This window comes from Benincasa hispida, chromosome 12 (genome assembly GCF_027475165.1).
Source record: "Benincasa hispida cultivar pf3 chromosome 12, pf3_genome.v1.1, whole genome shotgun sequence".
Taxonomy (NCBI): Eukaryota; Viridiplantae; Streptophyta; class Magnoliopsida; order Cucurbitales; family Cucurbitaceae; genus Benincasa; species Benincasa hispida.
Genome location: NC_143489.1, coordinates 37763389 through 37776388, shown reverse-complemented (window position 1 = coordinate 37776388; position 13000 = coordinate 37763389). Strand labels below are relative to the sequence as shown.

The window sequence follows — 13000 nt, the reverse complement described above, 5'->3', positions numbered from 1 at the left end:
TAGATTCCAGGACATCTCATGATTTATTTCAAAAAATTTTTTTTTTTCACTGGGGTGTTAAATGATTTTTTTTTATCCTTGCGTATTTTAGACATTATTTTTTTCTCTAACCTTGCACTGATTCAAGTGCCTCGCCTTCGTTTTGGCTTGCCCCCACGTGTGTCATGCAGACATCTAACTACGAGCAAGGTGCTCTTTCTCAGACTAAACTCATGCCCATTTGGCAGCGGAGTTGCGTAATTTATTTATGTGTTGATCACGATTCCTACCTTCATTTTGGCTTGCCCTCACATGTGTCATGTGGACATCCAACTATGAGTAGGATCCGATTGCAACATTATATATTTTTTTTAAGTTAAAGATAGCAAGGTCGAAAATAAATACCGCACTCCCAAATTTAAAATGCGGCAATGTCCTCATTGTCAAAAGATTGAAAGAAATCATGCGATGCTCTTAAGAAGTTTCGTAAAGGGTCAGTTTGAAAGAAAGCTAATAGACCACTAACTTCTAGAAATATTTCATGAGGTGACTGTCTTAAAATTAAGTTGACTTTAGTGTATATGATGAAAATAGAAGCATGTGTTTCATCATTGAAATCATCATTGGCAAAGAGAAATCATGTGGTGACTTACTAAATTGATCAATGTTAAATGATTGCAGCATCCAAAGAGAATGCGGTGATAAAATTTTCAAAATTAAAATGTGATGTGATAGTGCAAGATTTGGAATAAAGTCAAGGAAAGATACAACCCCTAAATTTACGCTATCACCCGTATTAGAAGTTGACGCATCCTGCTTTGCGGCAATCCACTTTCTTTTGATTGCGGTGACGAAATAAAGTAGTTACGTCTCCATGTAGCACCTCCGCAATCGTTTACCTTGATCGTTGCAAGTAAAACATTGAGAGGGTCAAATACAAAAACAGAGTTAACAAAATTGTTTACCACGATCGTTCAACACGATCGCATTTTAATTAATTAATTTATATATATATTTGATATAAAGACAAAGATACGATAGCAATTAAAAGACAGGTGATGAAAGTTTATGAAGCATTGGTATAAAAAGGATATTTCAAAAAGAATGCATCCCTGATGAGTTTGAGTTGCATAGTAACGCAGGGACTGCTTATTTCATGTTGGACTTTTTACGTCCACGACGGCTTTTTCTTCTTTTCTCGGTCCTCTGGAATTTTGACTGCCTTAATCCGGAGCTTTTCTTTATTGACATTCATTACAATTTCCCCTTTTGCACATCAATTTGAGCGCAACCGATCGAGAGGAATGGTCGTCCCAATATGATGGGCGTATCTTCGTCCGCTTTATAATCCAAAATGATGAAGTCTGCTGGCAAGATGAATTTATAAATTGAGATTGCGGCATCTTTCAACTCTCCCTCAGGATGTATTCGGGATCTGTCCGCAAGTAGGAGAGTCTCCTTTGTGGGCGTGAGTTTGCCCATATTCCATCGTTTGAAAATTGATAGTGGCATTACGTTTATACTCACCCCAAGATTGCATAGTGCTTGACCATTGTAGACCCCTCCAATTGAACATGGTATCATGAAGATTCCTGGGTCGCACATTTTTGGTGGGATCATAGCATTTTGCGTTATTACCGCTGTCGCGATCTTTTCTTCATCATTCTATTTCTTTTTCAATCTTTGCGAGAATGGTGGTAGCTGGACTTCTTCTATCTCATGTTCTAAAGGCTTGAGGGTGGATGCAACTTCTGGGTTCATCTTCTCGGGCTTTTCTAAATTATAAGTTAATGGGTCCTCGGTTGTTACCACATCTAAGTTGGTCGTGATGGGTTCCTCCCCTACTTCCGCAGTCATTTTTTTGCTTAGCAAGGAGACTGCTAAGCATTGTTCCTTTCCCGTACCCCCAACGTTGCAAGGGAGCTCATTTGAGCTCAGCAACACTCCTTGCGGTCTGCTTTTGAGTTCGCCCGCAATCTGTCCTAACTGGATTTCGAGATTTCGGATGGACGTTGCTTGATTCTGAAGCATTGATTCGTTCTTCCCAATGTACTACTTCAGCAAGCTCCCTAAGGATGAAGATTGCGGTGCCTTCAAACTGCTGGCTTGGTTATGCGTTAAACCGTTAGTTCGCGAGAAATATCTGGGTGGCCCTTCTTTTTGCTCCACTGGTTGAAAGCTTTGTTGTTGATTTTTCCACGCAAAATTGGGGTGATTTCTCCACCCAGGGTTGTACATGTTGGAATAAAAATTATTCTTTATGAAGCATACTGATTGTGGATTTCTTGGGCATTCTACCATCGGATGAGCGTCTCCACAAATGAAACAACTTGCAATCATTTGAGCAATTACGTTGACTTGCCCTTTTTTTCACTCCCGTGCTATTAATTGCGATACCTTGTATCAAACTGACCACCACAGTCATTTGGTTCTGAAGGGATGTGATGGCCTCGTTGTTCACGTCATTTTCTCTAATTCTTAATCTTTGATCACTGTCTCTCTAGTCCTCGTGATTTTTTGAAATGCAATCAGGGATATTCTTGGCCCTTTCATACGTTTTATCAAGCAGACCTCCAGTTGCTGCCGCATTGGCAATGGTCTACGATGTAGGGGTTAATCCTTGGTAGAAAATCTCCATATGTAAGAAGTCTAGTAAGCCGTTATGTGGGCAGTCTCTTACCAGCCTTTTAAATCTCGCCCAAGCATCGCTGAGTGATTCATCAACTTCCTGTTCAAAATTCGTAATTAACTTCCTCCTTCTTGTGTTCTCCGTTGGAGGGAAGTATTTCTTCATGAACTTTTCCACAACTTGTTCCCACAAAGTTATCTCTCCCGGTTTGAGAGAATATGCCCATTTTCTTGCTTGATCGCATAAGTAAAATGGGAACAAAGTTAGTCAAACTTCTTCGGTGGAGTTATTAGGAAACAAAAGGTATTGCAGATCTCTATGAAGCTCCGGAGGTGGGTGTGCAGGTCTTCGCCACTCCTCCCTCCAAACTGTCCAGTAGTCTAGATCATCTACAGTATCACCGGTTTCATTTCGAATCTCGATCCATCAAGAGTGGGCCTAATGATTCCTGGGGAGAAATCGTAGAGGTTAGGCGATGCATAGTCCCGAATGGGCCTATTGCGATCGTTCGCCAGTACGATGGGATTTTCCATGACGTTATTTTAATTTGGTGCTCCGTTTTCAGGTTGTTCCGTGTCAAACCCACTCCCATATTACCCTTTTATTCTGAAAGAGGATAAGACTGTGGTAGTTACTAGCCCTACTACCAGCACCCACCACCTAAGCCTTCTAATCTAAACACCAACCTGCTTAAAACATTAGTCATATATGCATACAACAAACCTCCCTTAAGGTTCTACAAAGTTTACATAAATACATGCATACAGCCACGACATTACATTTACAGAAAAATATTCATAGATGACCCAAGCATTCCTAAAGAAGTCCTAGTCCCTCTCAAAACATGTGTATATAAACAGATCATCGACTTAAGTCTTCTTATTAAGTCGAGTCTTTCAATGGCAAGAAGCAGCAGAAATCAACCTTGAGGAAACTGATCGCTACTTGAGAAGGGAAAACACAGAGGTTCCGTGAGCTTAAAGCCCAGTGAGTGACTATAACATCGTATAACATTATGCATTACATTACTATAAACATGTAAATATATTAATGAGTGTTTCAATTAATTGTGTAGCTTTACACCATTCTTAAATATCATCAAACATCATTATTTCCTAGTTGAGAACGAGCCTAAACGCTCTAGCTCCCAACGTTTATTATCGACCAAGAGACCCATATTTCGGCCTCTCATTCAGAACTACCTACGTGCACGTGGCCATACTAAGTACCATCATATCTTATGTACTTCCGCTCAGATACCTTCTCAAATCTGTCCTTCAGTATCGAGCTACTAAGATAACTTCTCAAATGTCCTTCAGTATCAAGTTGGTAGGTACCTTCTCAAATGTCCTTCGATACCGGGGTATTTTGTATCATTAAGTTAAGTTCTATTGCCTACCATCTACACAAGAACTCATTCCCTCATAGCCTTCCTCTGGGAAGCATATTTAACACTAGAACTTAACTGTTGAAATGACTACATGACATACCTTGGCCTGTGCTACACATATACAAGCCGTGGAACATTCATTAAGTTATTCTCCATCTATTTGTTGCTTGAGGAAGTATAAATTCATCACTAATGTCACTGTAACTTACTTGATCTTATATGCGTAGGTACTGGAGACATTAATTCATTTAGTCACTCTCCGCTTGTCAAGCTCTTAATGGTTTATACGCCTCTCCTAGCTCTTCTTGGCCTGAAAGGACATAATTCCCAGTTAAACTACTTAGAATTCTTAGTAAAATACCTCAAGTAATTCATTTATTAAAGGAACTTTCATTAACACATACAGTTTTACTAGTGAGATCCCCCTGAGCGAGGTCAGCGAGATCCTCTAGAGCGATGCTAGCAGATCCTCTAGAGCGATACCAGTAAGATCCTCTAGAGTGATCCCAGCGAGATCCTTTAGAGTGATCCCAGCGAGATCCTCTAGATCGATACCAGCAAGATCCTCTAGAGCGAGATCAACCTTTTCCGAGCAAATTTTCATCCTAGCGATACTCACCTTACCTGTGATACTCAGCCCAATTCCTAGCGAGATTTGCTTCTAAAGCGAGATTGGCAAGATTCTCTAGAGCGAAATCAGCGAGATTTTCTCTATAAGCGAGATCCTCATCCCCACATCTCGCTATAACTACTACGGTGAACTGGTTGTTTGTTCAACCCAAGCAGTTGTCTGCTTATGCACTGATTCCCTATTACAAATTTAAAAATTCATAACTCAAAATCCAGAGCTCTTTTCAAGAAACTTCCTTCTACAAACTTGTTTAGAATTGAGTTAACTTTCTTACTTAAAAGTTCAGCCAAGAATTCCTTCTAGTTTGGCCTAGAACTTCCAATCTTGTCCTCGGGCCTTGATTAACCCAAGATTCTGCCTCCTCTGTTCTTTCTTCACTTCTTGTTCTTCTCCTTGTGCAAACGTCCAACGGCAAGAAAACCTCGCAAATTAGCTTCTCTCAGTTTTTGAATGGAACTGATTTTACTAAAATTTGCTCATGTAAATTGCCGAAACCATGCTTTTGAAGTTCTTCTTCCATAAATTTCCCACCGCCTCCAGAGTTCAAGGATTAACTGCCACGTCACCCCTCATTTAGTATGTTTTTCCTTCCCTTCCATCATAACTCCTACAGAAAAACATGAATTGCTACTTAATAAATATATAATATGACATTCCTTTGGCTAAACATGCTTATCTAGGAAACCTAGAGTTCGGGGTTTACATTCCGCCATATTATCTTTCTCTTGTTGTTGTTGTTGGCGGCTATCTCTCAGTCTTCATCGGAACTTCCTTTCAATCTCTGGGTCGTAATTTTCCAGAGATTGAAAGCTGCAAAGAAATAAAAAAAATGACCGTTAGCACAATGTCTTGTCGAAGTTTCCGACAACGGCACAAAAAACTTGATGCGTTATTTTACGCGATGAAATAATGAAAGAAATTGTGGTGATGGAAAGTGCATTGTGCAATAAGTTTTCTCAGCAGAATCCAAGTATAAATCCTATCGAGTTTCCTGATAAGTCCAGGGTCGAACTCAGGGACTAAAGAAAACGATATGCGGTGGTAATTCTTAAGATAACTTTGTGGTAACAAACAAATTAATGGTTGGTTAGTTTGCTGTTTGAAGTATAAAAAATATGCGGCGGATTTGAGAAAAGAATGATTATGCGACAGATACACTGAGTATGCGGAGGAACTGGTTGAGAAGGTCTTTAGCTAGCGTTTCCTGGGAATGTGTTCAAACTATGCGATCATGCTACACTCATGCATCAGTAAATCATTTCCCAATGCAAATGTGGTAGCTCCTAATTCTAGGACGCATGCGATGAATGCGATAATGTCTATAGAGCTTATTCCTAAGTCTCTACTTCTTGTCTATGCGATGATGCAAGATGCACACAAGGACAAGGTGACTGCATACAATTATAACCTATCTCTAGGGTGCATGCGATGCGTTAATAGCAAACAACGCTTATTCTTAATCTCTTATCTCTTGATTATGCGTTTCTAACCTGACTCTCCCGAGCCTAGATTCTAACTTGACTTTTCCAAGCCTAGATTCTATCCTTAGACTACCGTCTCGAGTACTTCTAACAAACGAATGACGCATACATAATACAACATAATCGCATAGAATGAAGATCCCCAGTTATGCTAACTAAGTGCTTCTCAACCCATTCGACAGATTTAGCTACTCATGTGTAATATACAGAGAGTGAACAGATATAAAGATGTAAATTCCATTTCTATAGATAAATTCAGAGTACAAAATGACAATGAAAGATAAGGGTACAGAGCCTGGTAGCAATTCCTTGCTTCCCGAGGCTTTTACATTGTTAACTCTATTATGCTCAAAAGATGTTCATACTTCCGTAGGATTTGGCTCTCTCTCTGATCTTGACGCCTCCGACACTCTTCCAAGTTCACCGAAACGATCTCTTGGTACAATCTCACTTCCCTCGCTTCCGCCTTCTAAGTAAAGAAAACTAAGAACAAGGCTACTTCTATCTAAAGGGGAAAAATTATCTAACTGTCGAACTCTTTCACTAAATGTGGCCTCTAGTATTTATAGAGCTTCAAGGTGAAAGGCGTCTTCTCTCTTATGATTGCACTAATGGGATGGCATTAATTCTCTGTCTGATGCACTGAATATTTGTCACCGAAAAGTTAAGCGTACTTGCTACAGTAGGTCGTTAACGGCTTGTCAACTTAATTCGGAATCGATAGTCATCAACTTTCTGTCCCATCGTGATTTATTACACTTTTCACCTAGATGCGCCCACCATGATACGCTGGCTCTATGCGGCAACCTTCTTGAGTAGATATTCACGAGCACAAATGATCGCATAGCCTTGCGTTAACACAATCTCTTGATGCGCTCGGCAGTTGATTTTTTTGGATCGCATTTTCCGCCTTGCATCAACGCATTTTTGCACAAAAATACATAAGTTAACTATTTTCATGCAATGGACGCATGCGACTGCAATATTGTGAACTTAATTCTTTTGGACGCAAGAATGTATATTTTTATCATCGCAACCCTACATTGTTTTGTAACTTAGCACTGTAATAACATGCATTTCTGCTCGTTATCATGGATCAACTTCGAGTAAATAGTTAAAATGACCTATAGTATATGAATAAGGTTGGGTACCTTATTCTGGTAACACTATTGGATGCAGCCTACTATGTAGTTGTTACAAAGAGTTGTAAAGTGCTACATACGACGTGATCCTAATTCGTGCATGTTGAGACATGAGAAGTAGAGGTGTCTGTGCAAATGTGTTTTGTGCAAGATCGGGCCATGAAACCTGTCACTCTTACTTTATAATGCTGTTTACTGTTTAAGACTGACTATTTCGAAGTGATGACCTAGGTAACTTAACCTTAATTCTGAGCTAACTATGAACTCCTGTTTGTTCGGGATTATCCTTTGATCTGAAAAAGGTGAGAGTAGACCAATTGCCTCTACTCAATAAGCTTACCATTTTGGAGATAAGACCAAATGAATAGCTGGGAACATAGGGTGCAAGAGGGAATTCACTCCTAACTGATTAGGGTTAGTAGAGAAGTTGTTCCCTTCAAGTGCTGATTTTGGGTCTTGAACAAGAGGCCTCACCCTCTCATTGGCCTGAGAGAGATTTGATTTGTTGATTGGATCACAAATCAATTGTTCATTAGGGGATTAGTGGAACTTAAGGAACAAGAGGTAATTACGGGGGTAAAACAGAGATTCAACCCAACCGTTATTACGAGCAACCTATGAAGGGTTTAACTTACTAATCATGGTTATATCAAGTGGACATAATATATCTACAGTGAGGGGAGTTCAGCTATGGGCTTTAGTGGAATCACCCATTAGTTAACGAATGGGGGTTAGATCGTACTAATGAGTTTAGCCGATTAATCTCGGATTGTTGGAGCCCATGATCTGTAGGTCCGCGAGGTCCCCCTACTAGCTCGTAAATGGGTAAGCTTTAGGGTAGCTTGATAATTTGAAACGTTCAAATTAAACGAAACAAGAAAATAAATATTTAAATATGATTTAAATATATAAAGATGATTATTGTGCAAAAATTAATTTAATATTTGATATTAAATTAATTGATTTTTTAAATTAGTTCATGAAATTAATTTAAGAAAATCAATTTTTAAATTAAAATTATTTAAAATTCATTTTATGTTTTAAAAAGAAAAATCGTTTTGCATGGATTGCACATAATGGAAAAAGAGTTTTCTCCATTATCATCATCTTTATGCTCACATACAAACCATGATCTTCTCTACTTTGATTCTCCAAGCATGAGCTACAAGCCATGCACTCTTTCAATTTTCATGTTCATCTTAATATATAAAGAAGATTGGAGTTGTTGAAGAAGGTAGGAAGAATACAAAATTTTGAGAAAAATTTCGGTGAAGAAGAGTCTGTCTTCTTCAACTTGCTGCTACTGTGAGATTTTCTTGTTTCTCCACATCTTCAAATAGTTCTTGAGTTCCACAACTCTGCCTAAAGCTCCAAGAACATAGTAGGGAAGGGTTTGAGGTGGTTCACGTTGATATCAAGTGAAGACATCAGCTGAACAAACATTTTCTTGGAGAGTTCATCAAAGGTATGTTTTGAAAACCCATTTTTATGAAGAGCATGCTTTAGTTTTTTCCAAAATTAGTGAATTAGAATGCTTATGGATCCTTGATACTTCCGCTGCATGTTGTTTAACTCTAACAATTGGTATCAAAGAATCTTTTGACTTTCAATTCGGTTTAATTTTGGGAAGGTGGGTGTTTTTTCATGAGATATATGAAACTGTTATACTGCTATGGTTTTCTCTCTTTTGGCATTTTAATTCTCATTAATTTCTCAATTAAATTTGTAATTGGCTCTTGTTTTATGAGCACTTATGTGTTAGCAAGAGTCTGTAATTTATTTGGAATCATTAGAGTTGAAATTAAGATGTAATTGAAGAAACAAGCGAAGGTGGTTGAGCTGCTGTTCCAGAGTTTTCAGCTTCTGCTTAAATTTGTTGCTGAGGTCTAGTTACTAAACGATCATTTAGCTCCAGACGTTACACGGTGAGAAGAAAAGCTAGACGATCATTTAGTAATATGCACTAGTCATTGTGATGTTAAACGCTTAACGATCGTGTACCTACGGGAGCTAAACGATGCATTCATTTGCTATACGATGGCCTTACGCGATCGTTTAGTTTCATAAGTGGGAACTAGACGATACATTGATTTTGCTAAACAATGGCGCTATACAATCATTTAGCAACGATGCGTGCTAAGCGGTGCGATAAAGTGCTACGCGATAGCGCTGAGCGATCGTTTGGTTGCAGAGCTAAGCCATCGTGTAGATAAATGCTATGCGATGCGATGATATTCTATACGATGGAGCTATGCGATCGTTTAGCTGCGATGGATATAAACGATGATTTGAATGCGCTGGGCGATGGTGTTATGCGATCGCTTAGTACTATGCGATGGAGCTAAACGATTGCACTGCGATGGAACTAAACGATCATCTAGTCCTATGCGATAGAGCTAAACGATCGTCTAGCTTCCAGCAAACACTATGTGATCGTGTACTTCCTCTCAACCCAAGGCGATGACGCTAGATGATTACCTCAAAGCGTTACACGATCGGCCTTAGCAGCATATTGAGGTTGGACCGAGAGCAGCCGGTTCGACCAGTTTACTCAAGATTCAATCCGGTTCAGCCTCAAATGGTTGTGATTGCTCCGATTCAGGCTTTGTTGGTCCGGTTCAGACTCATCAAGACCGGTTCAAGTTGTTTTGGGTTCGGTTTGGAGTGGTTTGGGTGGTTCAAAGACGGTTATGAAGCTGTTTGTAATAGTTATCTATCTATTTGCTTGTTTATGCCAAAACGAAAACCATAACAGTTAGTATTTAATTGTTTATGCATGAGATGTATGTGATAATTAAATAAATTCATGTATATGCATACAGTATGCCATGTAGATTTAAAACCCCACCTAAGAAGCATGTTACATGCATTGACAGTATGCTATAATTTTTATGATATATAGTATGCATGTTAGGGTTATGTTTAATATAATAGTTATTTTAGATACCTTTGTTGTTTATCGTGGATGTTAAGCATGTCTAAATTTTGTAAGTTGTTATAAAATTGGTTAGACGTTTAAAATTTATAACAAAGAACAGCTACATGCTCACTTAGGTTAACCACTTGTTTTAATAGTTAAAATAGGTCGTTAAACTTGTAAAACTATGGTTACAAACTCAACCGGTATATAATTCTGTCGAAGGTTGGGGGTATTTAAGTTGACGGTCTACGGAACACCTCCTATCTGGGATTATAGCCGAATAATTGAGCGTTGGTAACTTGTTCTATGAGCATTCGTGAGCGTTGTGAGGTAATAAAATGGTTTATCACCTAGACATTTTAGGTTAAATTCAATTATAAGAGATATATTTGGATAAACTACATAGACTTAGGTTGTATGAAATTAGCCATCTTGCCTAAGTAAAATACTCAAACATTTAGAACACTTCAGTGGGAGAATAAAAGTTATTAGCTCTCACGTCCTCAAGAGTTCACACCTTGAGATCCATGCTCGATTTTTTGTCGATTTTACCTCGACTGCTCCATACGAAAAGTGTTTGAATGGGTCAATAACAAGGTGAATGGGGGAAGTCGTACATAGTAAGTGGGTAAAGGAGATGTCTCAACATTGTCCTACGGTCTCCTCCATTAGTCTAAACCGTGAGATTCTTATGTTGTGCCTGCTGTCATTTTTCATGCGGCACTAGCTAGTCGTTAACTGCGGCGATCCCTATGGAGGGTTGTAACATAGGATTCGGAACAACCCAGGCTTCAGTAAAATGAGTAGGGTCTTATAGTTTCGTCTTGGGTATTTTCTTCTATTTCGGACACATACTCATACCATTCTATAAGATATGAAAATGGCAGGTCTACACTTACAAGACTTACTAAGTGTTAGTAATCATCTTGATTGAAAATGATAACTAAATGACTATCAGAATATGAGTTATTATGGAGATAGTATTTGGTCAAGAACTGTCTTACTTTTGTGAAGGAATTCTTGACTGCCCCACGGTAGCATTTGTTCTAAATCACTTAAGTATCGTTGCAAAAATAATGATTATGGGTATATTATCACTTTGCTAAAACTTGATTGGATTCAAAAGTAATTCACTTATAAAATTTGTTTATAATTTCATAATGACGAGTTCTATTATACAATTGTTGGCTTTGAACAAACTGATTGGGGACAATTATGTAAACTGGAAATGAAATTTGAATACAATACTCACGATAGAAGATTTGAGATTTGAGATTTGTCTTAACGGAGGAATTTCCTCCCATTCCTAGCTCAAATACCAACCGAACTATTTCGAAAGCGTTTGATAAATGGATCAGGGCTAATGATAAAGCCTATGCTTATATTCTCGCCAGCCTGTCTGACATTTTGGAAAAAAAATACGAGGGTATGAACACTTCCAAAGAGATTATGGAATCTCTAAGAGAGATGTTTGGACAACCGTCCTTTACCCTGAGTCATGATGCTATCAAATACATTTACAATAGTTGCATGAAAGAGGGGACCAATGTTCATGAACATGTCCTGGATATGATGGTCCACTTTAATGTGGCTGAAGTGAACGGTGTTATGATGGATGAGAGAAGTCAAGTTGGCTTTATTCTAGAATCTCTTCCGAAGAGTTTTCTGCAATTTTGTACCAATGCTTCGATGAATAAAATTTAATACAACTTGACAACTCTGCTTAATGAGCTGCAAGCTTTTCAGACCATGTTGAGAACTAAAGGTCTAGAACCAGTACTAGAAATAAATGTTGCTTCTACTCAGAAGAGAGGAATGTCCTCCAAGCCTAAAGTTGTTGGGTTTTATGTCCTAAAACTCACAGTTTGTAAAATGATAAACATTTTCTATTATCAATATACTTGTTATTGATCTCATAAATTGTATGAAAGTCTAAATCCAATAAACTAAGACCCATGACTATTGTATGAGTACTTGAGCTTTATGTGGAGACATAAGAGTGGATCAGGTTTGATTAAATAGTCAAAATGATCTATGGTACATGAATGAGGGTACCTTATTCTGGTAATACCATTGGATGCAGTTGATGACATAAAATTTAATTCCTTATTATGCATGCACTGTGATGATAGATAATGTGTTGTATATGTGCTCAAGTGCTTTTCGATAAAGACATTTCTACGCGATACTACGTCTAAGTATATGCGTTGTTAATGATATGTTCATAGTATGCGATGTAGTAGTGCGTGTCAAAAGTTTCCTTGCACAGAAACAAAGTATAATTCCAACGCAATTTTCTCAGAATAATTCAAGGTCGAACACAGGGATTGTTTTCGTTAATGCACTACTATTGTGATACATGCGGCTGGTTTTTAACAATGACTAAGAATTTGGGTTTATACAGAAATATAAATTGCGGTGAAAGTAGAAATGCGTTAATAAAATAAATCCTAAACTCATATGATACACGATACAAGATACATGATACACGATACTGAGGTCGAGAACTGACTGTGAAGTTGTACAAAGATTCGATGTATCCGATGGAAAGTCTTTATGAATGAAGTAGAAAGAGAAAGAGTAAATAGTAAAAACATTGCAAGTTTGCCAATTGCGTTAAAGATGCAACTAAGGTTTCGCTTTCCCTTGGCGTACACCTCTCGGTGATCGGTCGTGTTCCCATATCTCTATGGTGAAACAGGGACGAACGTGATGAATGCAAGGTTGTTTCCATCTCTGGAAATACTTCTTGCTTTAGTTAACGCATTCTTCCAACCTTCTCTCGATAGGCGGAATAACATCTTCACTTCTGCTCTCACACGTGAAGA

The 13000-nt window shown here is 38.3% G+C and overlaps 1 non-coding gene across 1 annotated transcript; it reads left to right on the top strand.

The window, feature by feature from the left end:
- The first annotated feature begins 2633 nt into the window (after window positions 1–2633).
- Window positions 2634–2740, top strand: LOC120069404 (small nucleolar RNA R71). Its single transcript, XR_005479525.1, has one exon. It is a non-coding gene; the product is annotated as a small nucleolar RNA R71 (small nucleolar RNA).
- The last annotated feature ends 10260 nt before the right edge of the window (window positions 2741–13000 follow it).